At 36.2% G+C, this 12,242-nt stretch overlaps 1 protein-coding gene across 4 annotated transcripts in view; it reads right to left on the reverse strand.

Moving 5' to 3' along the window:
• PRR16 (proline rich 16) overlaps positions 1-12,242 on the reverse strand; it is a 134,652-nt gene that overhangs the window by 15,741 nt on the left and 106,669 nt on the right. The window contains exon 3 of one of the 4 annotated variants that reach the window (XR_005952603.1): positions 8,956-8,974. The exons of the other annotated variants lie outside the window; for them this stretch is intronic. The gene's annotated coding sequence lies outside the window, so the exon portion shown is untranslated. Of the gene's footprint in view, positions 1-8,955; positions 8,975-12,242 lie in introns of those variants that run through there. 4 annotated transcript variants of the gene reach the window in all.

The raw sequence follows: 12,242 nt of genomic DNA on the forward strand, positions 1-12,242 counted from the left end.
CACCAGGAAGAAGCAATCTACAAGAGCTGCTGACACAGCCCCATGGCAGGGATAGGGATGACTTGTGCTGCCTCTTTGCCTGCTCCCCAGAGTGTGTCTACATTGCCACCACAGGGTGCAGACACAACAGCTTGCTGTTCCTGCCCCAATATTCTCCTGTATCCCACCTGCCTGGCAAGTCTCCACTCCTCTGAGGGCAGGCATCTTACAGCCAAGGTGCAGCAATTCAGTGTGGTACACAGTTTTACTTGGTAAAATCCATTCTGAAGAATTCACAGAACCGAAAATTAGTATTGTCATTTTATTTCCTCTGGTATTTTCTGGAATACTTCTATCAAGGCATTACTTAACGAAGGTGGAATTTGCTTCTTGAAAACAATGCAGATGTCCTCTTCATGGAAATGTATATTCATAGTTTTGAAACCTCTACATGTTGATCCTTACTGCTACTGTTGCATGACTACTTTGAAAGACTAGAAGACAATCCAATACTTCTGACCTTTTCCTAAAGAGTGACACTGTTGTAAAACATTCATGTACCAAGAGGCCTATCCATCTAATCTCTCTGGACTTTAATACTTCCATAGGCATTTATGGTCCCAACTTTTTTAACTCTTAATCTTAACTTAGGTATTTTTCTCTTCATTGACATATAATACATATGAACTTGTCAACGTGAAGGAGGTGATAACCTCAGAATGGATTGTTCCAATTATGCAAACTTATGTAAATTTAGGTAATGCTAAAAGTAGACTAAATTTCTCTCAACAAATTGAAAGTTTCTTTATATTTTGTGAGACATCTGATTTGCTAGCAGTCCCCTCTTCAATTTTTTCATCCATACTAATTGTGCTTTCTGCATGGCTGCCCAGCCCTTTGCTCTTGCACTGTTCAGTGCCTGTTGGCTGTTCTGACAAAGCTTCAACGAGGAGAGCACATTCCCTACCTATCACATGCATGTACCTTCTTCCCACAAGTTTACATCACTAATGACTTACAAAATTTAAACGTTCACTGGTTATACACCCAAAAATTCACCTCCATTTTCTGTCATAGTTTCCTCTTTGTTATGAATTCCCACAAATCTTTGGAAAACTCATTGAGACTCTCATCTAGCTTCTTTCTGCAGTTCCTGATTAATTCCTCAGCTGATGCTGACCCAGTGTGGGTTCAGCTGATTTGCACTGAGAAACATGATTTATTTAATCATGTAACATCTACTAGAGTTGCTGAAAATAGTATGGTTTTCTAAAGCACAAGCATTAGAATACAATAAATTTACAGTTTCCCATGGCTCGGTTCAACCTCAAAGCAAAAATAGATTTGTGGAAGAAAATTAGTTAAATAGTCTGTTTTCCTCTTTGATAAATCATATGCCCTGCTTCAATTTAAATAATAGAAATAAAAAGAGACATTGCTATGTCCAAGTAACATTCCTATAGAATATGGAATTTATAGACATATTTCACACTTAAATGCACTTAAAAAAATACTTTGAAATTGTATTTCCAAGTCCTGGTGGTTTTTTTTTTCCTGTTTCTTTTCTAAAATCCAAGGTTAATTAACAGTAATAATGCAATTTGGCCCTGCTGTCAGATGTCACAGCATTAATTATTACAGAAAATACATTAAACAGTGATACCCAAATCCTAATGCACGGGAGGGTTATTCATTAATTTTAAGAAGTTTTCAGCAAGGAAGCCTAGGTTGAACATAAAAACTGAGATGATATTTTAATGTCTTACATCATTAACTACTTTAGGGTGTATTTCAAACTCATAAAGCTATCCCATATTGTACCCATGGCAGAAATTACATAGTGGGCCAGAACCTTTTAAATAATGTATTTAATAATTTATTTATAGGATATCTAAATGCAAATAGCTACAAAGGATTGAAAAAAGGGCTCTCACACCCAAGGTTTAGTTAGGAAATGCTTACACTACTTAAAATTTCAATGTTTTAAACTTACATTCTATAGCTTCATCTAACCTACAGGGATTAATTGTAACATTTCACAGTAACTATTAGGAGGTATATTTTATTTACCCCCTACTTAATTTCAGCAAAACCTGTTCAATGCACAGCTAACTGTTATATTGATGCATTTTAAAGGTAATATGAAGATAATGTAAGACTCTTCAAAGCAATTAGTAAAATTATTACATTTGCTTAAGCTGTCCACCTGATTGAGTGCCAAAAAAATCCACTAGTCATCTTGAAACTTTCTGGTAATCTTATTTGTCTCTAGACACTAAGCTTTTTTACTGATGAAATTTCTGTAAAATACAAATTTCAACAATCTGAAGGTGCAACCAACGTGTCTAAGCATAAGAATTTGTAGATCACACAAGATTTGTAGTATCTGAAAAAATACATGATCATACTGTAGTCGTCTTTAAATGTTATCATGTGTGACCATCAGTATAGAAATTGAAAAAATAAAAAAAAGTGGTTTTCTTTGTGTTTGACCTTAACCATTCACATTTTCATAACAGGTATTTTCTTAAAAAAATTTTATTTATTTAAGCATTATTATCCAATTCTGATCATGAGCACAGGGCTGAAATTAGTTTGTACTTATCCCAAATGCCTGCATTTTATACAGCTGGTGACATAATAGACCATGACTCTGAAAGATGTTCTGGCTTACAAACCACACATTTCTGTCTTCATTTAGAGACACACAGAGGATACGTGTGTCTCTAATAACATGCCACAACACAGATAACATGCCATTTTTAACTAGCCCTCAGCTGAAAATTAATACTTCATTTTAAACTATTTTCTCAGTAATTGAAATTCTAGAAGTTTCTCCTCCAACAAACATCTCCATAAGAACTCAGAAATGTGTACTGTCTGAAGTTCATATCTGCTCCAGAATTAATTTCCTCCTGTGACCAGACTTGCTCTTAAATTCATCATCATTAACACCCCAAACTACTTACACTGTTTTCTACCTGACCCATGTGGTTCCCAAGAGAAGGAAAACCTGGGTACTTTTCCCATCCCTGCTGGTGATCCTGAAATGAGAAAAATGCTAAATTATTTTCCAACAATCCCCCATATCTCAGAAATGCAAAAAATACATCCTACAAATTTTCTGAAGGAAAGTGCAAGACAAGCTCCTTGTTCAGGATGTGAGTACAGTCTGAGAGGTTTCTGTGCCTCAAAGAGTCAAATGCCACAGCCATGAAGATGTTGCACCACTATTTTCATGGTGATTTCTAATAAAAAGTATTTATGGCAAAATTCTCTGCTGAACTTGCCAACACAGCCTGTGGAGAGAAATCTCAGATACCCTTTTGATTTTACGAGCATTCACCAGAGATATGAGGTACAATACCAGCCCCAACGGTACCGATTCATCCTGTCTGCTTGGAGGACTTTCTTGGAGCAGACTGGATTAGTAAAGATTATACACCCTCCTTTCGCTGTGACATCATCTGATGGAAGTGATGTTCCTCTGAGCACCATCTTCCCCAAATCTCAATGTTCCAGTGAGCCAGGAAGCAAAGAAGCAAGAACACACACATTGAGGTGATCAGAATAGAACTATTACTATTAAATCATATGCATGATACTAGAACTGTAGGCTGTAATATTACTATCAGGGAAAAAAAATAGAACGCCCTCCAGCCTCACAGCACTTCACTTTGCCTCACAGCAAAGTGAAAAGCTTGCACATTCAAAAGCACAAAACAAAGCTGCATTTTGTGGAGTGGGGGAAATTGTAACTGCTGGGAAACTAAAACATAGCAGAAGATGGAGAAAAAGCCTGCTTGGGCCAAACTGTATTTTGATTTGCATGATAAAGGAGGCAAAAAGGACAGAATTTAATCTGATTGTATATAAAAAATATAGGTGTAAACCGATCAAAACAATTCTGAACAAGAGTTCTCATGGGTGAATATTTCTAAAGAAAAACCATTACACATACCAAACTAAAATTCCTAAGACACAAGATAATACACAGAAAATACCATATTTATCAGGATTTTACTTTGCGTTTATAGGTAAGTATCATAAGTCAACTGAAAGTATGATCTCTATTATGTATATTCCATGCAAAACAATTTCAACTAGACTATTCCAGATATTCAAGAAAAGCAATCACTCCCAATAAAACTGAACAAGAACACTGCCTGTCAAAGTGAAATATGGCAAAACAAAATAGGAAATAATAACTTTGGTTTTGTTCCTAGACATATCAGAAGTTTGCCAATAGTTATTAGAATTTCAGGTAGTGATGTGATAAAACCCACCAATTTATCTTAGAAGGCTCATATGAAATTCACCTAGCCCTACGTTACATGCCACAAATAAACCTGGTAGCACAGATGCCCAGAAAAAAACACAAGTACAAAATTGTAACTTACTACCTTTAAATGCCTATTTTTAGTGACTGCTGAATACTGGAGATGCCTTTACTCAATAAAGTTGCAGTTTACAACCTAATATGTTTTGGGCTTTGTAGACAGGCAAAAGACATTTGCAGGGCTGAGCCACTTTGCCTTGCTGACATTCATAGTTGGCTGGGATTCGAAAACAAGCATTCCTGTAAATAATTTCTCTGTGAACATAGATTTTCACAGTAAAAACTGACCAGATCAAATCCACTTGAAGAGCTTGCCCTTTTTTTTTCTTTAATCCATCCAAAGAATGCACATAGAAGAGAAAGGGAGAGACCTCAGAGATTAAAGTAGATTTTAAATATCAAAATATCCTTCTAGCAGTGAGAAAAGCAATGTTTCTTTCCTTTCTGTGGTTGGATCTTAACCACATCTTCTACTTAGAAGAAAAACATGATTCCAAATTACTGTGAGTATGAGATTTTCCCCCATTGCTTTTGGTGAAACCATGCAACTTTTTCAGAAAATAATGCATGCCATTAACAAAGAGACAGCATGACTGCAGTAAATTACTACAGATACAGGGAGGATCCTGATGAAAAAGGATTATAAACAAAGAAACACATTTTACACCGAAACAGTCTTGTTCTCGCATTTCTATCCTAATACTGTGCTATCCAAAAGGATTTTGACAGCTACCTAAGGGCACTAAGCAGAGAAATTACAAGCAAAAATTCTTTCTCAGGACCTGACATGGCATTCAGTTTTAAGGTGGATTTGCCAGTATACTTCCTAAGCAGAATATGCTTCAGACCCAAAAAACACTTTCAATTTTCAATGTTAGGTTTCAGTAGAGATCCTAGACAATGGTAACATTTGAAAAAGGCAATTTGGTTCTTCTGGATCAAAATGAAAATGACTTTGAACAAGTCTCCCCTTCATCAGAATGTACCTCAAAGTCTCCTCTACACTCAGCATTATTTGGTAACTTCCTACAAGTCACCAATCATATAAAAATAATTTCTTCACCTTTTCTTTTACTAAATAAGTGTCTCTTTCTTTAAGTCTGCCAGTGCCACAATGCTAAATGTTCTCTGTCCAAAAATATTCATTCCACCTGCCCAAACATTGCTCTGCAGTATGCTTTGCTCTTCTCCCAAGAGACACAATCTGCCCCATAACCTGCTGTACCTGCAGGACCTAATATAATACAAAATGTATGAAAAATATATGACCAAAAATACATGAAAGGACAGACAGAGTAGTTATGCCAGCTGTCACACAGACACATACGATGTCTAACAGGCACTGCAATTTACCTCATGAAACGAAACAGCGAAAAACAGTAGTCTCATCATGGAGTCAAGCCAAAGTCATCATACCACTGACTCCACAGTTTGTATTCTTATTGACTGCTTCAGCTGGTAATTTCCTGAGTATTTGCAAGGCTGTAAGACTTGCAAGTAAGGCTGGTATTTCTTGTAAATGTTTTTTTGTTATACAGCAATATAAGAAAGCAGGTAGTGTTTCCTGGGATCTACTGATGACAAATAAGTAACTAGCTAGCTAACTAGTTATCATAACTACTACTATAGTTATTATAGCTATTATAACTATGTATAATTATCATTATAAATAACTATAGAGCTAGACAGCTAGACAGCAGCAACAGAAGAGGTTGGATAATATTTTACTCAGGTGCTTCTCTGGATAAATTTTCCAGGTAACTGAATGCCTGAAGAGAGAATCTAGATTAGGGAAGCAATATAGATTAGGTTTAATGTCAATCAAGTTACTGCAGTAAGAGACTTGGGAAGCAATTGAGTGCCCTAATTCCACATAATTTCCACCTATTTGCGTTCATGTGTACATGTAAAGTGCCTGAGCTGCTGTCCATAGTAATTTAATCACCACCATTCCCAACCTTCCATCTAGCCTGAACATTTTATGAGCTAGCTATGGGATTACTTTATGCAGTTGTGATTTTCTCTTTCTGCGAGGCAAATGAAAGTGCAAAGTAAATGAATATTTTCATGAAAAACTATTCTACAAGATCTGCTGCTATTTCAGAAATTGCAGTAATTTTCATCTCTCAAAAGAACAAACTGCATCATGGGTTGCTTTATCGCTGGTGATATTCAAGACAACAATGTCTAACGTTGCTGCTGGAATATAGTGATAATATTTGCAAAGTGATTCTAAGTGTGAAACACCTTTGAGAAATGTTGAGTTGCTATTGAGAAAAATGGACTCAGAGGTGACTAACAGTAAGGTAACTTTATCTGTTCCAAAAGTTTCCAACTGAGGTGCAAGCAAAACTCAAGTTTGGCGGTTTTTCTTTTTTTTTTTTCTTTTTTTCCAGCAACATCTTGCTCAAACTTTTTGTAGTAATATGAAAAAGTTATCCTCTATATAACTTTTGTTAGTAAATTCAAAAAAGGAAGTACATCTCTTAGGCAAAAAAATGTAGCCCAGATTGAAGCATCCTTTTTTGACCAAGTTATTTTCTATATGGCACTTGTCTCTAAAAGACCACCACATTCAGTCACTAACTCTGCATACTACTAAATTAACTCAGTGGGCCAGAGCATCTTTGGACAGAACACTGAAAATATCAATTAATATTGGAGCAAGAGAAGACACATTCTTGTGTTCAGGACTGGAAAGACAGGAATGACTAAGCTCAAAGACATTACTATGGGAAAACTCTAAGCTGATAGTATCACTAACTAAAACCAATGAAAATCCTAAATGCCTCTATTCTCTTCAGCTATAAACAACAGTGATAAAATAAACTAATGACACAGCAACACAGTGTTTTCATTTCAGTTCACAAAGCAACACAATTAAGAATGCATGTAGTGGTGGAAAGACTGAATCAACTGTGGAAAGTCCTCAGTGAATGGCCTGAATGGACAGACTCACACACTTACAGCAGCTATCCCTAGAGGAGGAGGAAAATGGTGCTAAACATGACTTCAGACAATACCCAGTGTTAACACAGTAAGACTGAAGCACAGTTTGCAAATTTATGAGGAAAATTCAGACTCACAGAAACATACACTTCATCCTTTTGCTACTTTTCAACTAATTCAAGAAAATTAAGACCAAACTACCCAGAACCACTGCATACATGAAAGAATTCTAATATAGCTTTCTACAGCTTGCTAAGTCTGAAATAGCCCATGGCATACACACGCATTAAAACCTACCTTTCACAGTACATTAACCTTTGAGCAAAAGTAGTTTTAATACAAGGTTTAGAAAATACATAGCAATAATCTCAAATGTATCTTCTAGAGAGAATTTCACTATTAAACTAGACATTATTATTAATATCTGCCTATTAGTGAAGCTCCACATGTTTAGGGATGCTGAAATAGGCAGCAACTTTCTGAGCCAATTTTTAGTAGATCATTTTAATCACCTCAAATCAGCTCATTGAGATAAAAAGATCAGAGAAAAACCGGAAGGAATAGGTAGAGTCCAATCAATATCAGAGGAGACTTTAGAGCTAGGCCAGGTTGCTTTAGGCCTTGTCCCAAAAAATTTTGAATCTTTCCAGGGACTCTGCATGTTTCTATGGCATGCTGAGCCTCTGCCTTCAGCACTTACTGGCTCTCAGCGTAAGACATGTTCATAAATAACTCTTGTTTTCTCATGCTTGAATGCACAACTGTAAAAAATTCTCAAATTCTGGGAGTGTTCAAGGCTGGGTTAAATGGGGCTTCAAGCAATCTGGTCTAATGAAGTTAAATTTTTCAGGTATATAGGAATTTAATCTATAAAAGGAAAACATCTAAGAAATTCCTACCAGTCTGCACCAGGAAGTAATACCACTTAGATGGTATCTCCTCCCCTGTTTCTTTTAATATGACAGGAAAATATATTAAAAAACCCTTGAACCCAGAAAAAAACCCTAAAAATAAATATAACAAATTAATTACCATAATAAAATATACATAAAAACTATGAATATCAAGGATAAGCTCAACAACAGAAGTTAGGTTTTAGTATCCAGAATAGTACAGGGCTTGTTAATTTACAAATCTGCATGAGCACTACTTCGCTTGCAGAACTGCATGTCCTGAAAAAATGAGTATGGTCCAGAACAGCATATATGAGTAACTGCAAATTTACTTTGCAAGAAAAGTATTTTTATACAGCAATAGAATAAAGTTTATGAATTTATCAAAAATTACTTCATCTTTCCAGGTGGGCTGGAATGAATTTTATTAATTTATCCTTGGGATTAATCCTAGGAATTTCTGTGGTGCAAATCTGCCCGCTTGATCACTACAAATCTGTGTATACTCCTGGAAAGTGACAGAGGCTGGTGTAATTCTGGAGGATAATCTGTTACAGACTTGTCACAGCACATTTTGTCAGGAAGGAGCAGCGGGGCTCCTCATGCACCTGCTGCCAAGGCCAGATCCTGGAAGAGCTCTCCTCCACTGCCCAGCGACTGCAGCAGAGCACAGAAGTGAAGCACCTTTCTGTGATTCTTCAAGGTGCTTGCAAACTTACATGTTTCAAACTCAGGAACTATGCTGCAGGCTTGAAAAATTTTCCGTAAAGTGGAATATCTGATTTGCTCTTCCAGCTCTGCCTAGGAGGGCTCTCTGTTTAAAGAGACAAACAGTTGAAATTTTATTATGAAAATAATAAAAATCTATTAATTTAGATTTCAAACATGCTGTTTCAAGTATTTTGAAATATGTGTAATTTGAATGTAGCTAGTTTCAATAAATACTCAATTATTACTTAATTCTTTAAAAATCTTATTACCTTGTTCCTCAATTATACAATTAGTCCCTCTTTTCCTAACTGTAACATAAGCTGTTCCAGACAGACCCTATAATATGAATGCCACCATTTTCAAATGTAATAACAGTTTTTAAGAAACAATGTTTTGTAACTGTGCACAGAGCTAAGACTTCTGTAACAAAGACAGTAAAAACTCCTTTTTGTTCTCCTGTGAATTAACCTTTAAAAAAATTTTTTTCTTTTAAAGAAGCAGATTTATTTTTTAATTTTTGTGAGTGTACACCTAAATTGTCATTCATCTTCACCTTAACTTTAGAAATGCAATTTTGCATTGTCTTGCCCAAGTCAAAGTGAAATTCTACTTAACAACAGCATTTTGCATAAATTTTAATATTTAATAGGATTCACTGTTTTTCTAGAGATGGTGGGTTTATGTTAAACCTTTAAAATTTCAGAAAAAACAGGTATTAAAATGTCCTTAAAAGCAATGCCCTTTTAAATGATTCCAGGTGACTAACTGAGAGGTGGTACCCAAACTTGAGGAAATCTGCAGTAATTAATGTTCCAGAGCTAAGAGAAACTTTTTCATTGTAGTACAAGACATCTAACGATGACTTACATTGTGGGAAGGTTGAATAACGATCTCAAAGCTGTAATTCAGACCAAACACCCTATTTGTATAAATGGTTATACTTACACTGGTGAAATCTGTCTACTTCTGCAGGTGTTGAATTTGGCTACCAGTCTATAAGCAACCAGGCTCCATAGCCACAGACTATTTAACAGAGAAAAGCAACAAGCAGAAACCTACTGCAGACACTACAGGGTTTTCATAATGAAACAGAGCACTAACTTCTCTTTTTGAAGTGCAGTAAGTTATAGAACAGAGCAGCACAGCTATTTGTGGCTTTAAACCTTCAGCAACATTTACAGCAGATCACCGTGAACATGAAATATTATTGTGTCACAGATGAGCGCATGGATTTCAAGTTGAAAATACTAGAAAATTAAATTACATTTTTATGTGATTTCTGGTGGATCAATTGCAATTCCACTTTGTTGAACATTTAACTGAAGCATGAAATATTTTGGTAAAAATGTGTGAAACTGTAGATTCATTTATCAGCCTCCAGATCAGTCCAATACTTTCAGATTGCTACATAACAAATTCCAGCAAAACAAAACTCCCCTTTGGCCAATTAAATGAAATGCAACAAAAACAATAACACCACCACCAAAACCCAAGAAAAACACCCAACAAAATAACAATATTGTGTTTGCAATATTTGCAGCTGATTTATCATTAGGTTTCAACTACATCTAAAATACAGAAGCTGTCACTACCTATGGGTATTTGCACTATGAAATCATAAATATAAAGTACAAAAAAACCCACTAATACTTCATATTTTTTTCTTTCAAGAGGTAATTTTGGGGGAACAAATAAAGCAATGAATAGTATCCCAAGAATAAATTTCCAGGATAAAAATTTTTATTTCTGGAAAACCAGTATGATGATTTTATTATCTTTGAAGCAAACAATGGTAATAGAATGTGCCTATACTGAATGAAATTTGATATATACAATCCAAACGTATCGTGAATGGTTTTATGAGGAAATGCTTTGAATTTTTAGAAGTATTGACTGATTGAAAAAATAAAATTAATGGTATGCCATTTTGAGCAATTAAAGAATAAAGGGATAGAATAACAATGGAAAATGATCAAATTCTTGGGGCCTTCAAAACTTTTGCATGTGAGAAGGACCAGGTGAGGATCACCTCCTGAAGGCAAGTGGGACCTGTTTGCTTCAGTATCACCACAAAAAGGATAGCACAGAGTTGATGCACACTCATCTGGCATTTTTGGCTTTATTTTATCTAAAAGGAGAAAAAACAGCAGAATTTTATTTCCAGTATATTCATAGCTTTGGAAGATTCAAGTCCTACATACTGCTTCACTGAATGTTTCAATGACCAAAAATGTAGTTTTCTTTTCTAATGAAAATCAGAAATATCAGTTCAGCTAAATTACACTTTTGGTTATCTGGTATATGTGGTTTAGCACTTAGACCAGTCGTGGAAGTGGCTTTCAAACTTAGTTCAAGTCTAAACAGGAAAGCAGGCAGATGGTTCCATGAAGCTCATATAATGTGTTCCTTCTATTAAGGAGTTTTTGAACTATCATGGATTTGTCCAGTTTTCATTTTACCTGAGATTTTTACTGCTAACTAATGCACAGATTTCTGACTATATATGAACCTCAGAATCTATATAATGGTTTTATGCAACTCGTCACAACCACTGCAAAGAATCCTTGAATCAATGCCTCAAGCTGAAGTTTTATCTCTGAATATCTGACTTTTTTTGAGTGCTTATGTTTGTGCTACATTATTATAGTGTGATTTAAATGGCAAAAGACTTGGGTACAGCAAACACTGTCTTAAGTCTAACCAGAAATATTATCTGTGAAAAATCACTTCATATCTTCTCGCCATAGGCAGGTGGTACATGGCCTCGAATATATCCAATGGCCACCTGATGACCTCTGTTTGGTAAGCATCAGCATTAAATACATTATTTATTGCAGACATTGGTAAGAGCTTCCTAGAAGTAATCCTGTAGTATGTCTCCCAGCACCAGATTCTTGCTCTGCCTCACTAACACTGTGTAAGCAGCTAGCTTCTCTGACGTTCTGTGTAAACAGTCTTTTTCAATCTGGAGTTATGAAAAGTAGGTATAAAATTACTTCCATAACCTTAATAACCTGGCACATGCTGAAGGAGGAATGCAAGTGCTGTGAGGCAGGCCCTCATCAACCTCACGACCTTCAAACAAGGCTAAGTGCAGTGGGGTTCTGTACCTGTGCTGGGGTAACCCCTGGCATCAACACAGCCTGTGGAGTGAACAGGGGGAGAACAGCCCTGCCCAGAGATATTTTGGGTGCTTGTGGACGAGAGGTTGGACAGGTGCTGCCCAGAAAGCCAATTATCCTGGGCTGCACCCAAAGCAGGGTGGGCAGCAGGGCAAGGGAGGGGATTCTGCCCCTCTTCTCTGCTCTGCTCTGCCGAGACCCCATCTGGAACACTGCATCCAGCTCTGGGGTCCCAGCACAGGAAGACAT

This window comes from Onychostruthus taczanowskii, unplaced genomic scaffold, assembly GCF_017590055.1.
Source record: "Onychostruthus taczanowskii isolate IOZ18803 unplaced genomic scaffold, ASM1759005v1 scaffold205, whole genome shotgun sequence".
NCBI classification, from domain to species: domain Eukaryota; kingdom Metazoa; phylum Chordata; class Aves; order Passeriformes; family Passeridae; genus Onychostruthus; species Onychostruthus taczanowskii.